The sequence below is a fragment of the Adiantum capillus-veneris genome, chromosome 8, assembly GCF_014529385.1.
Source record: "Adiantum capillus-veneris isolate H3 chromosome 8, ASM1452938v2, whole genome shotgun sequence".
Lineage (NCBI taxonomy): Eukaryota > Viridiplantae > Streptophyta > Polypodiopsida > Polypodiales > Pteridaceae > Adiantum > Adiantum capillus-veneris.
The window spans coordinates 102,814,251-102,828,393 of record NC_140938.1 but is presented as its reverse complement, the minus strand read 5'-3'; the positions used below and the strand labels follow the sequence as shown (position 1 = coordinate 102,828,393).

The 14,143-nt window shown below is 42.7% G+C and overlaps 1 pseudogene; it reads right to left on the bottom strand.

Moving 5' to 3' along the window:
• Positions 1-9,056: 9,056 nt before the first annotated feature.
• On the bottom strand, positions 9,057-13,386 carry LOC147452663 (uncharacterized; annotated as a pseudogene).
• Between the last annotated feature and the right edge of the window lie 757 nt (positions 13,387-14,143).

The following is a 14,143-nucleotide window of genomic DNA, read 5'->3' as shown; positions in this document are numbered from 1 at the left end:
TCTAAACAGCTGAGAGCAAAGACCACGCATGCGCGAGATCACCTTCTTGCCGTCATCATCCATGATGATGCCGCCGCTGATGTCGACGGAGTAAGGCAAGCCCTCTGGCCGATGACGCGTGAACCTGGGTGTCCCGGCAGGGGTCTCTAGCGGCGTGTCGATGGGGGTACGGACGTCAGGTGTCTCCACCGGCGTCTGGGCCCCGAAGCGAGGAGTGTCGAGTGGGATGTCTCCTAGCGGAGTAGGTAGTGGTGTGTAGCTTCTAGGAACAGTCAGCCGTGCAAAACCTGGCGTAGATGGCGATGTTGTGGCTGGTGTGGGGGCGGGCAAAGAAGGGGAGGGTAAAGAGCCTCGTCGAACACGAGGCGGTGTGGAGGCATCGGTGGTGGAATCCCCACAACAACCGCCACCGCCACCACTAGAGCGCCGGTGTCTAAACGAGTGTGAAGCTCGTCTCGTCGACGCCGAAGCTTCGGAGCGCGCCGAATGCTCCGAAAGAGAGGGAGATACGGATGGAGTAGGAACGCGCGATGATGCGCCAGAGCGATGACACTCCACGTACCACTGTCTCTGCTGCGGTGACAAAGAAGAAAGAAACTCCTCATCATCCATACCTGCATTAAACACACAAATATTTAAACTTAATATTGAATGAATAGAGTAGACAATGACGCAAAGACCATTAAATACAATGACGTAATGACGCATATAAATACAATGACGCAATGAATTGAGTGATAGAAGAGGCAAGTCGAAAACTCAGAATTTTCAATCAAAAGATGTGAGCGCGAGTAGAAAAGAGCGTTATACACCATGGAAGGTACTTAGAGAGCCAGAGCTTTTACAACATGGAGAAAAATTGTTCAAATACAATATTTGTGGCTTTAAGAGATCTCTCTCTCATCCTCGCATAACTCGGCATAACTTCCTATATCTATATAGAGCTCTCCGTTTAAACACATATCCTCTGTTTCATTTTGTAGCTCCTCTGCATGCACCCCATATAGAGTAGTAGCATCTTGATGCTCGTCTGGCACCACCGCAGCGGCTTCTGATTGAGCATCTTCTCTGATCTCCTCCATTGATGTCATTGTGATTGGCACATGGTAGCCTTCATACGTCCTTGCACTACGAGGGGCTACCTCTATGACGTACCACCAGTTTGATGTAGACTTTGTAGGATGAAATATTACCTGCCAGAGCCACATAACTTACATGAGATCTTTCAAGCACATAACTTGTAAAAGGGGGATGTTAACTATTTACATACTTACTTGTTCACAATGCTCGGGTAGTATGAAAGTGTCTCTTAGGTCAGTCCATTTCTTAGTAGAATCCACCTCAAGAAAACCAGACTCTCCTCTACGCACAGTAGCGTTGCGACCCTCCATGATTATCTTGAACCATTGCACGTCGAACAAGTCGACAAAAAATCCTCTGTAATCGATCCTCAAAATCTCTTGCAGCGTGCCGAAGTAAGTGAGTTCGGCCACCATAGGATGTGCATCAGAGGAATGTCGTCGACTAGACTGTTCAAATTTTGCCATGATTCCACAATCTTGAGTAAAACGCTTTTTGTCGATTCGTTCCACCCTAAAATGCCGACCTTTACACCATGCTGTTGTGTATGACTTATACTACAACGAACAAATATTATGAGTGGCCGTTCAAACGTTTATAAATAAAGTCACTTACTAGTCGTACATTGCAAACTTACCTTGGTCGCGTAACCCCGAGAGTACTCCCACTCTTCTTCAGTCACTTCGTCACCGCATTGTTGTGCGCTTTTCAATTGGTTGTGCAACCATCTTAAGCTCATGAAGGTTGGTAGGCTCTCCAGAACCGCTGGATAGTGCATTGGTGGTCGTCTTCCCCGTCTCCACTCGATTCGTGCCCTTTGTCGCTCTTTCTTTGCATCCTCATATTGTGAAATCCACTTTTGCATCACTGGATTGTGAAGCATGCAAAATCGGTTGATTTTAGCCTCTAGATCTTTCGTCATCTTCTTCTCAACACCGAGATTGCACATGACAATCCCAGATATGCGCTCATCATCTATGGTTCGCCATAGCGTGTCCCGGGATTTATCAAATCTGTCTAGCCACTCTCCAATGTACACTAGGGACTCTGATACCAACCAACCTTCTGCCATGCTACCCTCCGGACGTGCCTTTTGACGCACATATCCCTTAAGCGTTTTCATGAAACGCTCTAAGAAGAACATCCATCTGGAATGAACTGTGCCAGCTATTTCCACCTCATCAACTATGTGAACAAGAAGATGCACCTGAATGGTTAGCATTGTAGTAGGAAAATGTTTCTCAAACATGCACACAAGCTCCGCAGCATTTAGTTTGGCGAATGGTATGGAGTCTACGTTGATCTCCTTTTGTGAGATCCATTGCACCAGCTTTGCAAGTTTGTAGATTTTGTTACGGATGTCGAGAGACAAACATCCCTCAAGGGCAACCGGTAAAATAAACTGTAAAGTATGTGCAGCAATGATATTAAAGTCCACATTTTATGCAATGATATTAAAGTCCACTATGAACGTACCTGACACATTTTATGCCAATCGTGTGACTTCAAATCGGTAAGCTTTCCTTCTTTAGTAAAACACGTTCGGAGCGAGTGCATTACGCCAGTGGGGGTCCGCAAAGATCGAATGGTCTCTTTTACTTTGCGTTCTTGGGCTCCTGTGAAAATCCATGGTGCTTTAGGGAGTTTTATCAATCCATCAGACGCTGTTTGCGGCCAATATTGCTCCATACGATCCACATTTCTAAGGTCAACTCTGGCTCCCAAAGTATCTTTCTTGCCGGTCAGATGGTCCCATAGTAGATTACCCACATTCTTGAATATGTGCATTGGATCGAGCAAGTGATTGATCATGAGTTGGGGCCAGTATGGTAACTCGTACCATAGAGATAGTCTCTTCATCCCTGGAGGCAATCCGTCATCGCACATCTCCTTCTGCTCTAACCATGCTTGTGCAGAAATCCTTGGTGGCTCTCTTCCCAAAAAGCCGTCGCGTAACACATGATTCTCTGGAAGATACGCTTGATGACCTTCGTAGATTTGCTTCTTCAGTGAGGGTGCCCTACGTGCATTCAGTCTAGGTCCACATGTGACACATGCTCTGTATCCGCTTGTTTGAAGCCCTGCATGTATACACATGATAATAGATCAACTATGGGAAAAAACAAGATTTACAGTGTCTGAGTGAGGAGTGTCAATAGATCACCTGAGCATTCTGTTAGCCCGGGATAGTCATGCATGGTCCACATTAGAATGCCTCTGATCAAAGCATTCCGTCGTCCTATGTGTCGGCTCATATCCACCACCTCTATGCCAATCCACAATTGTTGTAGCTCTTCCAATAGTGGACGAAGATACACATCCATATTCCCCACTTTATATCGCCTTGGCACAATCAAGCTTAGCCATAGGTGCCCCTTCTTCGTAGTCAACCACGCGTGGAATGTTGTAGTCATTAGGACAAGCGTGGATAGAATTGTAATCCATCCCCAAGTTTTGCAAAATCTTTCTTGCTTCATCTTGGGAATCTGGCATCACATTGTCAGCTGGTAGTATGTGCTCTTTCAGCAATCTACACAACATAAAAATATGATACAGTCGTGTAAAAATCTATCAGATCATTATACATTTAGAGTTTTAGTAAAGTAAACTAATTGTAATAGATCACCTGAAAAGCGCTGTGACGCTAGTGTCACTCCATCCAAACTTTGCCTGCATGTTGAGAAGAACCAGGAGTGCTTTCAATCTAGACATCCGTGCTCCATTATACAATGGCGTATCGGCTTCACTTTTCATATCATCATAGATAAGCCTTTCTGAATCCATGATCGTCTCGATCATTTCATCAATCTCGGGCTCAAACATTGCCCCGTTGGGCATGTGCTCTGCATGATCATCCCCCGAGCTGTCAGAGGCTACATCTTGTGGCCTCACATATGCTGCTTGACCAAAGCGCCTGCGAACACGTCTATTGGGTTGCAAGATTGCTGCTTGCTGGCCAACGTCAGAGTCCGACGAGTTATAATTGGCAACAACTCGATCTATAATAGATGGATCGAACTCGCCAAATTCACGAACGTGCTGCAAAGAAACATGTCTTTTCCGTCGCACAGCATGCTTGCATTGATTACAAGGACATAAGACCCTCGTTGAGAGATAGGTGTTTCGGTTGGACGGTCCCACATCCTCATCGCTACTCATAATGAGGATAAAAAACTTATAACCTGGACAACAAATTTAATATTCTATTGGCATTCTTCGTCTTATCTCTCTCTCTCTCTCTCTCTCTCTGTCTCTCTCTCTCTCTCTCTCTCTCTCTCTCTCTCTCTCTCTCTCTCTCTCTTTACCTCACATTCTCTAGTCATGTCCAATCCCCGCACACCTCGGTCTAGAGGTGCACGGAGATCAGAACCACCGGGTTATAATCTCGTCTTTATTGGTCAATACCTATATTTGTGGGTACAAGAAATCTACACACCCACGTCTACATGATACTGCATGTAGTGGACAAAACCCCTTTGCCTCTTCTGTAGCTGTAGCACTTCACAACATCTTAACATCTTTTCACAGTAGATCTTTTCACTATTCGTCTAACTCTAAACCCTAAACCGTAAGTAATTCTTGCGTGGACTCGATCTAACGTAAATAAGCGTAAATCTAAATAAACGTAAATCTAACTAAAAATAAACCTAAATCTAATTTAACGTAAGTCTACATCTAACCTAATCTTTAATGTCTTTTGGGATAGTTTCCTACGACGTTAAAACTCTCTTCTTCTTGTGTGTGTGTGTGTGTGTGTGTGGGTAAACCTAAATAAACCTAAGTCTAATCTAATATAACATAAATCTAAATCTAACGTAAATTATGTTATATTAAAAACAAAGAACTAAACTAACAGGGATTATAAGAACCTTAAAATTGATTTAACACATAATTTTTCACATAACTCGGCAAGAGTTGGCATTCTCATCACTAAAGATGTGAGAGTTAACTCCCGGCGGTGACGCTGCCTCATCTCCATCCATATCTGACGACAGCAATTGGCCCTTTAGACCGTTCTTGCTCTTGTTACTAACTTTGAAGTTGCTGTTGAATGACTAGAGGTTGTCTAGATGGTCATTGTGTCGGGGATGTAGTGACTCTTGCCGCCCTGAAGATCCACCTTCTTCCCTATCTTCTGAAGACATTTCACCAATACTTTTGGATCGACGGAGCCCACCATGAGTGAAGGCAGCAATACCCTATATTCCATTGAGGGCTTTCTTCACCCGCTTCATGCAGGCATCGCAGTCTATGGAGACCTAAATCTAATCTAATATAACGTAAATCTAAAACTAGCGTAAATAAACGTAAATCTAGTTAAAAATAAACCTAAATCTAATTTAATGTAAGTCTACATATAACTTAATCTTTAACGTCTTTTAAGATAGTTTCCTACGACGTTATAACTCTCTTCTTCTTGTGTGTGTGCGCGTGTGTGGATGTGTGTGCCAATAAAAAGAGATAAATGGTATAACCTTTCTATCACCCATGCCAAGTATGATAGATTGATTATGCCATTTCCCTCTTGAATAATAGGTCTTGAGTTCAACTCCTCGTCGGCTAGATCTTTAGTTCTTTTAATTTTAATTAGTTTCCTACGACGTTAAATTAGTTTCTCTCTCTTTCTCTCTCGATGTGTGTGCGTTTTTTTGGATCGTATGCATGTTTTCTCTCTCTTTTCCTCTCTCAATGTGTGCGTTTTTTGTTTATGCATGTTCTCTCTCTCTTTTCCTCTCTCAATGCGTGCGTTTTTTGTTTATGCATGCTCTCTCTCTCTTTTTCTCTCTCAATGTGTGTGTGCATTCTTTGTTTATGTATGTGTGTGTGCGTTTTTATTTTTGTTTGTACTCTCTCTCTCTCTCTCTCTCTCTCTCTCTCTCTCTCTCTCTCTCTCTCTCTCTCAAAAACACTATGTGTGTGTGTATGTGTGTGTGAGAGAGAGAGAGAGAGGGAGAGAGAAAGAGGGGAAGGGAACATGAGAATGAGGAGAGGGAAGGAGCATACCTGGCTCTCCTTCCTCTCCTCGTGTGTGTGTGTGTGTGTGTGTGGAGAAGAAAAAGAGAGAGAGAGAGAGAGAGAGAGAGAGAGAGGGAGAGAGAAAGAGGGGAAGGGAACATGAGAATGAGGAGAGGGAAGGAGCATACCTGGCTCTCCTTCCTCTCCTCGTGTGTGTGTGTGTGTGTGTGGAGAAGAAAAAGAGAGAGAGAGAGAGAGAGAGAGAGAGAGAGAGAGAGAGTGAGGGAGAGCGTTACCTGCTCCTTGCTTGAGGGCGCCGAAAAACTCAGATCTGAGATCTGAGTTTTTGGGCACGCTCGGTTATTTTTTTAGCCCGGCCGGCGTCGCTATGAGCGTCGCAAATTTCTTTGTAAATTTGCGACGCTCATAGCGACGCCGGGAATTTTCTTTTTGAGCGTCGCTAATATGAATAGCCTCTTGTAGTGATGGGAATCAGGCAGTACAGAGTAGGATTTTTCTTGTTGTCTCTTGACAAAAATCGGGCAAGCAACGAAGGAAATTGAAGCAGGAAGATCAACATAGAGGGAAGCCCTATCATCATCATCAGCTTAAAACGCTGTTAATCCTGTTGATAAATATTGAGGTTGTTAACAGTCCACTTTGGTTTATTTTAATTTGTAATCAAGGTTTATGTATGTTTACAGTGATTGTTGAAGCCTGCATCTGGTGTTCTCTCTCTCACAAACCTCTCACAGCCAGAATCCCCGTGCCTTCTCGGCTCACGTTTCAAACACAATTAACCCATCATGAGAAAGACTCAAAAAAAGAGCAAAGGTAGAAAGAAGGCAAAGAAGAGCAGATCTTGCAGAAGATCTTAGAAGCACTTTGACAGTTTGGATGAGGACTCCTTGTCCTCCGAGAGCTCAGATGTTGATGAGCTGATGTATGCAACGAAGAGGAAGTACCTATATTGAGACAATCAATACGATTTTCTTGAGGACAAGGGCAAGAAACCCAAGACTTTCAAGGAGGATGGGGTAGGTTTTAAAGTTGGATACATTTCCTGACTTTAAGGATACCCTTAAAGCCCTCGCTTTTATCCAACAATTTGACATCACTTTTTTAGGGGGGCCTTACTTAGAGCACTCCAAGGTACAAAGGGTGGCATCCTATTTCAAAGGGAATGCCCAAACATGGTGGTCTATCCTACTGCTATGCAAGGCAACACCAACAAAGTGGCTATGATTCACGTGGGTTTTCACTATTTTATGGCTCACTCAGGAATCCAAACAAGACGTTGGAAAGGGGGAAGTCATAAAATCACCAGCACACTCACAACACCCCTATCCCCTAGTAAACACACACCTAGACTCCCGATCTGCAAACATTCAATGTCCAAGCCCATACCCGATCAACCCAGGCTACATATACCCGACCACAAAGCTTTTACCTCAACCTTTGATCCTTCATAGCACCATACACTCACATGCAATTAGTCTCGACACCCTCATGAATTTGGAAACCGCTAGCATACACTACATTCCCATGGAGAGCACACACACTTCACACACAATCTGGAAACAACGATTGCATACACTCTGATCCGAACGGTTCAGATGGCACAGACTGAACCACCAACATGTAATCATAGCACCAAACCGCAACTCTTGAGCACCCTTACCCAATTATATGTTATTCAATCTCGATTGACACACCATCCCTAGCAACAACTTTGCCAAGCTGTTAAGCATGAGAGCAAGAGAGGAGATTGACACAATTTGGAGAGAACCACTGAACCACTGGCAAATATCACTGCAAAACTTTCAAAGGGGATGTACAACGATGGGTTTCCTAAAAAATTGTCCTTGTTTATTTCATGGTCGAGCGGTACTCCTCATGTGGTAGCCCCATTTTTATGCTGTTTATAGTCTTCTCTCATACACCCTTCAAACTGAATCTACTTAGTAATATGTAGCGCACCCTTTACTCTTGCTTTCATCCTCTGCAATTCTGGCTATTCGTAGTGACCATCAACTCCCTCCAAGCAGCGGTTTACTTCTTCAATTGCATAGATTACCTTCTCTTGGCAACAATAACCCCTCTCCGACACTATGGCTGCATGGTAACCAGCAACTCTTACTTTGTATACTTCTGGCGGCTCTGCATACACCACCCTCCCTGACCTCTTGCAGCCCTCCTCTCTCCAATATGGCGCCACCATCTGCATGTTCATGCCACTGATCTGCAGTGCTTCCCCAAGCCCTCGATCATGGCACCTCCCCTACGAGTTCACCTTCTGAAGCCTTGACCGCCCCAACCTACACTTGGCCCCCAATGCAATGGAGCCGCCCCCTGTCCTTGTTCCGTGGTACTCGCAGCCCCTCCTCACCTGGCGGTTTCCCCTTCTGGCAGCACTATCCTCATGCCATGCAAACTGGTGATCCTTCTCCTGCTGTCCAGTGCTCACTTGTATTCCTGGCGATCGAAAGCCTTGCCAGTGCTGCCTTCATACCAACTTCTATCTCCCCCTCACATGCACCGCCACCTCGTCTGTCCTGCAGCTTGTTTTCTTTTTTTTCCTTTATTAATAGCTTTTAAAAACTTTGGGTTTGGCCCCCTTTCACACGGTCACAGATGACGACCGTACTGAACGACCAAAAGCGTCTATCATCTGCATTGATGACTCATTGGCGATGCACTGAGTTTGAGCTCCTCCCAAGATCTCCAAATGCGAAGCCGTAAACACCGAGCCACAAAGCTCATGGAAGGCTACACTTTAAGCATCGCTAAACATTCCGACTAGCAGAGCATAAAACCATCATTGACCTACAACACGCCGTATTTGGCATACACACCATAGTCGCACTTGTTCCAATCTGCACCTATCAAATGCATCATCACTCTCCCATCGACCTGCACACCGCCATGTACATGCTTCGGGCTTTCCCTGTGGGTCGACAGTGTTTGCCTGTACCATCATTGCCCAACCCCTCGTTGAACATTCATGCTCAACCACATTCTTATTTAGGTAAACTAGGATTGCATGAGAAAAATGATATATAGTGACTACATAAGTGGTACAGATAGAGAGAGGAAGAAATTAGCGGTTGTCCACTCCTCCGGGATCAAATTGAAAGCCATAGGCTCTCTCAACTGTGATGTAAACTCCACTAGGATCAAATACATGGCATTGAACACAGCCATCTGTCTCTAGCACATCCATAATCAGCCATTTTTTTGTTGAGAGAGAAAGAGAGAGCACAGAAATAGAACCCCAAAGTATGTGGAATACACACATGGGATGATGTATATATAGAGGGGACCTGGATGCCATATATAGAGAAGCCATATATTGAGTAGCTTCACATATAAGCTCAACACCCCTGCTCAAATAAGGGTCCCTAACAGTGGATGAAAAAACCCTTGGGGGATCAAGGGAAAAAACCACAGCTCTATATACACCCACCGTTATATTATAAAAATCATTGAATATACAAATGTTGATGAGGAGCTACATCACTCCTTTTACAATGAATATTTTATGCGGAGCTACATCACTCCTTTTACAATGAATGTTTTATGAGGAGTTACATTACTCCTATCCTATCAAATACAATAATGAATACAAAGGTTCAATAAAGAGGTGTAAAGGCTATCGATTAGCTCGTAATCATAAGTGTCTCCATGAATCTGCTATGTAGTTTGTCATCACTATCGTATCACCAAACATATCTTCATGTTGTCATCAATATGACATCACCAAACATATCTTCATAAATCTTTTATTGTCATTAAGTTTGTCTTCATAAAATCAATTCTTTGATGAATCCTACATAGATCATAGACAAAAAAAAAAACAATAGTCATGAAAATTATTAGCATCGTTAGTGAAATAATTTACGTTCACAATGCCATAAGAGATGGTTTCGCGACGCCACTCTTTTGACGACATATATACACACGAAAACATATGGTACATAGAGTATGAACGTAAAAGTACAAGATGCGTGATTACCTGATGCAAATGATATGTGTATATACTACATAAAACAACATTTGTCAACGTAGTGATCAATTAATATCATCAAAGTATTAACAAAACATCATCATTCTATCAATAAAAATGAATAAATCATCATGGTATCAACGAAAAGCATCATGATATCATTGAAAATGATCATTGTATCAACGAAACAACATCATGGTATCACCGAGAATAACCATGGTATCAACGAAACAACATCATGGCATCATCGAAAATAACCATGGTATCAACGAAACAACATCATGGTATCACCGAGAATAACCATGGTATCAACGAAACAGCATCATGGTATCAACAAAAATCACCATGGAATTAACGAAATATCATCATGAAATCACCGAGAATAACCATGGTATCAACGAAACATCATGATGGCATCATCGAGAATAACCATGGTATCAATGAAATATCATCATGGTATCAACAAAAATCACCATGACCAAAGTACAAACAAAACATCATCATGGTACCATCAAAACCACTATGGTATCAACGAGAAATTATCAATAAAACGACGAAACTATATCTCTAAAAGAAAATTATACGAGAATCAATGAACGAGTATATCATATAACAAAAGATCATGTACCAATAGTAGCTCAATAGAATTTGGACGATCATCAACTGCTCGACTGAATCGGAACGATATGTAACAGGCTTCTGTAGCAAAGTTACGTCAGTAACAAATATATGATTGATGAAGAAATATATATATATATATATATAATTGAGAAGTTTTCAATTATAAGAAAAAGCAAAAGCAAAAAGTAAAATTTTGCTTTTCAAACATATTCACAGTCCGCGAACGATAACCCAAAATCGGTGCAAAATTTAGAGAAACTTTCTTTTGCAAAGTTATAGACCAAATCAATTCCGATGGCTCAAGCGAATAGTTTCTCATCGATTTCGATGCCTGTAGCGGTTAGTTTCTTCTGCAAAGTTGTAGACCACATCGATTCCGATCCCTCGCACGGGTAGTTTCTGCAAATCGTTTTCAATTAGCAGAAAAATCAAAACATAAAACGAAACTTGCTTTTCACGTATGTATGCAGTCCGCGAACGATAACCCAAAATCGGTGCAGAATTTGAAAAAACTTCCTTTGGCAAAGTTGTAGACCACATCGATTTCGGTCCCTCTGTCGTGTAGTTTCTGTAAAATCATTTTCAATTAGCAGAAAAATCAAAAACAAAAAGCGAAAGTTGCTTTTCAGGCATGTACGCAGTCCGCGAACGATAACTCAAAATCGGTACAGAATTTGAAAAAACTTCAGTTTACAAAGTTGTAGACCACATCGATTCCGATCCCTGTCATAGGTAGTTTCTGCAAAATCGTTTTCAATTAGCAAAAAAATAAAAACAAAAAGCGGAAGTTGCTTTTCAGGCATGTACGCAGTCCGTAAACGATAACTCAAAATCGGTGAAGAATTTGAAAAAAACTTCCTTCTGCAAAGTTGTAGACCACATCGATTCCGATCCCTCACGACGGTAGTTTTTGCAAAATTGTTTTCAATTAGCAAAAAAATCAAAAACAAAAAACGGAAGTTGCTTTTCAGGCATGTACGTAGTCCGCAAACGATAACTCAAAATCGGTGAAGATTTTGAAAAAACTTCCTTCTGCAAAGTTGTGGACGACATCGATTCCGATCGTAGTTTCTGCAGAATCATTTAGATCAGGAGAAAAATCGAAAATAAAAACGTACTACTCTGATATCATGTTGAGAGAGAAAGAGAGAGCACAGAAATAGAACCCCAAAGTGTGTGGAATACACACATGAGATGATGTATATATAGAGGGGACCTGGGTGCCATATATAGAGAAGCCATATATTGAGTAGCTTCACATATAAGATCAACATTTTTTGCACATGTAAGCCCAAAAATCAACCTCTCGTGCAACTTGACATAACATAGACCTTCAACCTCTATCCATATGCCGGCTTCATATATAAAACAAACCTGTGAACCAACCTGTGAAGCATCATACACCATCATCGTCTCACCTGCCTAAAGAGATTTCCATAGAATACCTCTCATCACGAGAGCTTTGCAAACTGTGCAAAACTACGTGTAAAGCAACTTTCAAAAGCATGTCCATCAATAGCACAACACCCACCTTTGGCAACCTGTCTTTCAATGGAGCTTCTTCTTGGAGAACCAAGCCTACCTGCTTCTCAAGAATACCCTCTATTGTAGGTCCTTCAAACGGCACACACTCTATACCTTACTCACCATTCCAATCTTCGTCCATTGTAGCCTGTGATGCTTCATCTTCAACCATTTCATGCGAGAGCAAATCCGATTGCTCGATTACCTTTGTCTGCTCTTCAAGGACTTCTTCTATGACCATACATGTGCTAAGCAAAAGAGAAAGCCATGATCTATTACCTCGCTCTCTGGTATGTTGACATCATCCACCCCTTCTGGAATGCATTGCCGCTCTTCAACAAAATCGGTAGGGAAAGGTTGCCCAACCCCCTGGCTAGCTTCTTCCTGTACAGCTTCAACCATCGCTTTGTCAACATCTTCAAACTTTTCCTGCGAGCTCTGATCCATAGCCTCCTTTGATTCTTCATGCATACACTCTTCGACTAGGACCGCATCCTTGCTAGCCGGGCTAACACTCTCTTGTACAGCAGCACACCAAACTGGAGGTACAAATTGAAATGAATGAGCAGAGTGGGTTACCAATGGCAATCAGCTACCTCTTTGACGCTTGAACTCCCCTTTGGCTTCATGGCATGATGCAACTCCATTGTCGAGCTATATCCATAGTCTGCCGGCTTCAACAAACCCATCTCCAGCTTCTTCTTTGCTTTCCTGCTCTTTGCTTGGCTATGGAGACAACATCTGCATAACTTTCCATATCGACAAGCTCGACCTTCTCTCTTATCTTTGGATGTAGAGACTCCAAAAACCTCTCTAACTTGAAGTAGTCGTTGCCTCGAGACTGTGTAGCAGCTTCTAATTGCTGCCAAATATCTTCAAATTTATTTAAAAAGGTTGTAAACTCACCACTTATATCTTGCTTCAAAACCTTTAGTTTTGCATCCAATTCTGCAAGTGAAATTCTCAGCTTGAAGTCTTGGAACCACCTTCCATGACTACCGATCAAGAACTTCTAACCCCTCGAACCAAGCTTTGGCTTTCCCTCACATCACCAGCGGCATAGCCCTTGACTTGGCTCGGTCGGTCACCATCCGCATCGACAACATCCAGATCTCCACATTAGACATCCAATCTTCAACATCTTGCTCACCTAAGAACACTAACTCACAATCTGGCACAATGTTACTGCACCACGCCATCACTTGAGCGATCAGTGTGATCCTCAGTGGGGGCACCTCAAGATGGAAAACCACCAGAACACTCAGTGAATGCCTCTCTATAGCCCAGTGATCTCACAACACCCCTATCCCCTAGTAAACACACACCTAGACTCCCAATCTGCAAACATTCAATGTCCAAGCCCGTACCCAATCAGCCTAGGCTACGTATACTCGACCACAAAGCTTTTACCTCAACCTTTGATCCTTCATAGCACCATACACTCACATGCAATTAGTCTCGACACCCTCAGGAATTTGGAAACCGCTAGCATACACTACATTCCCTTGGAGATCACACACACTTGACAAACAATCTGGAAACAACTATTGCATACACTCTGATCCGAACGGTTCAGATGGCACATACCCAACCACCAGCATGTAATCATAGCACCAAACCGCAACCCTTGAGCACCCTTACCCAATTATATGTTATTCAATCTCGACTGACACACCATCCCTATCAACAACTTTGGCAAGCAATTAACATGAGAGCAAGAGAGGAGATTGACACAATTTGGAGAGAACCACTGGCAAATATCACTGCAAAACTTTCAAAGGGGATGTACAATGATGAGTTTCCTGAAAAATTGTCCTTGTTTACTTCATGGTCGAGCGGTACTCCTCATGTGGTAGCCCCATTTTTATGCTGTTTATAGTCTTCTCTCATACACCCTTCAAACCGAATCTACTTAGTAATATGTAGCGCACCCTTTACTCTTGCTTTCATCCTCTG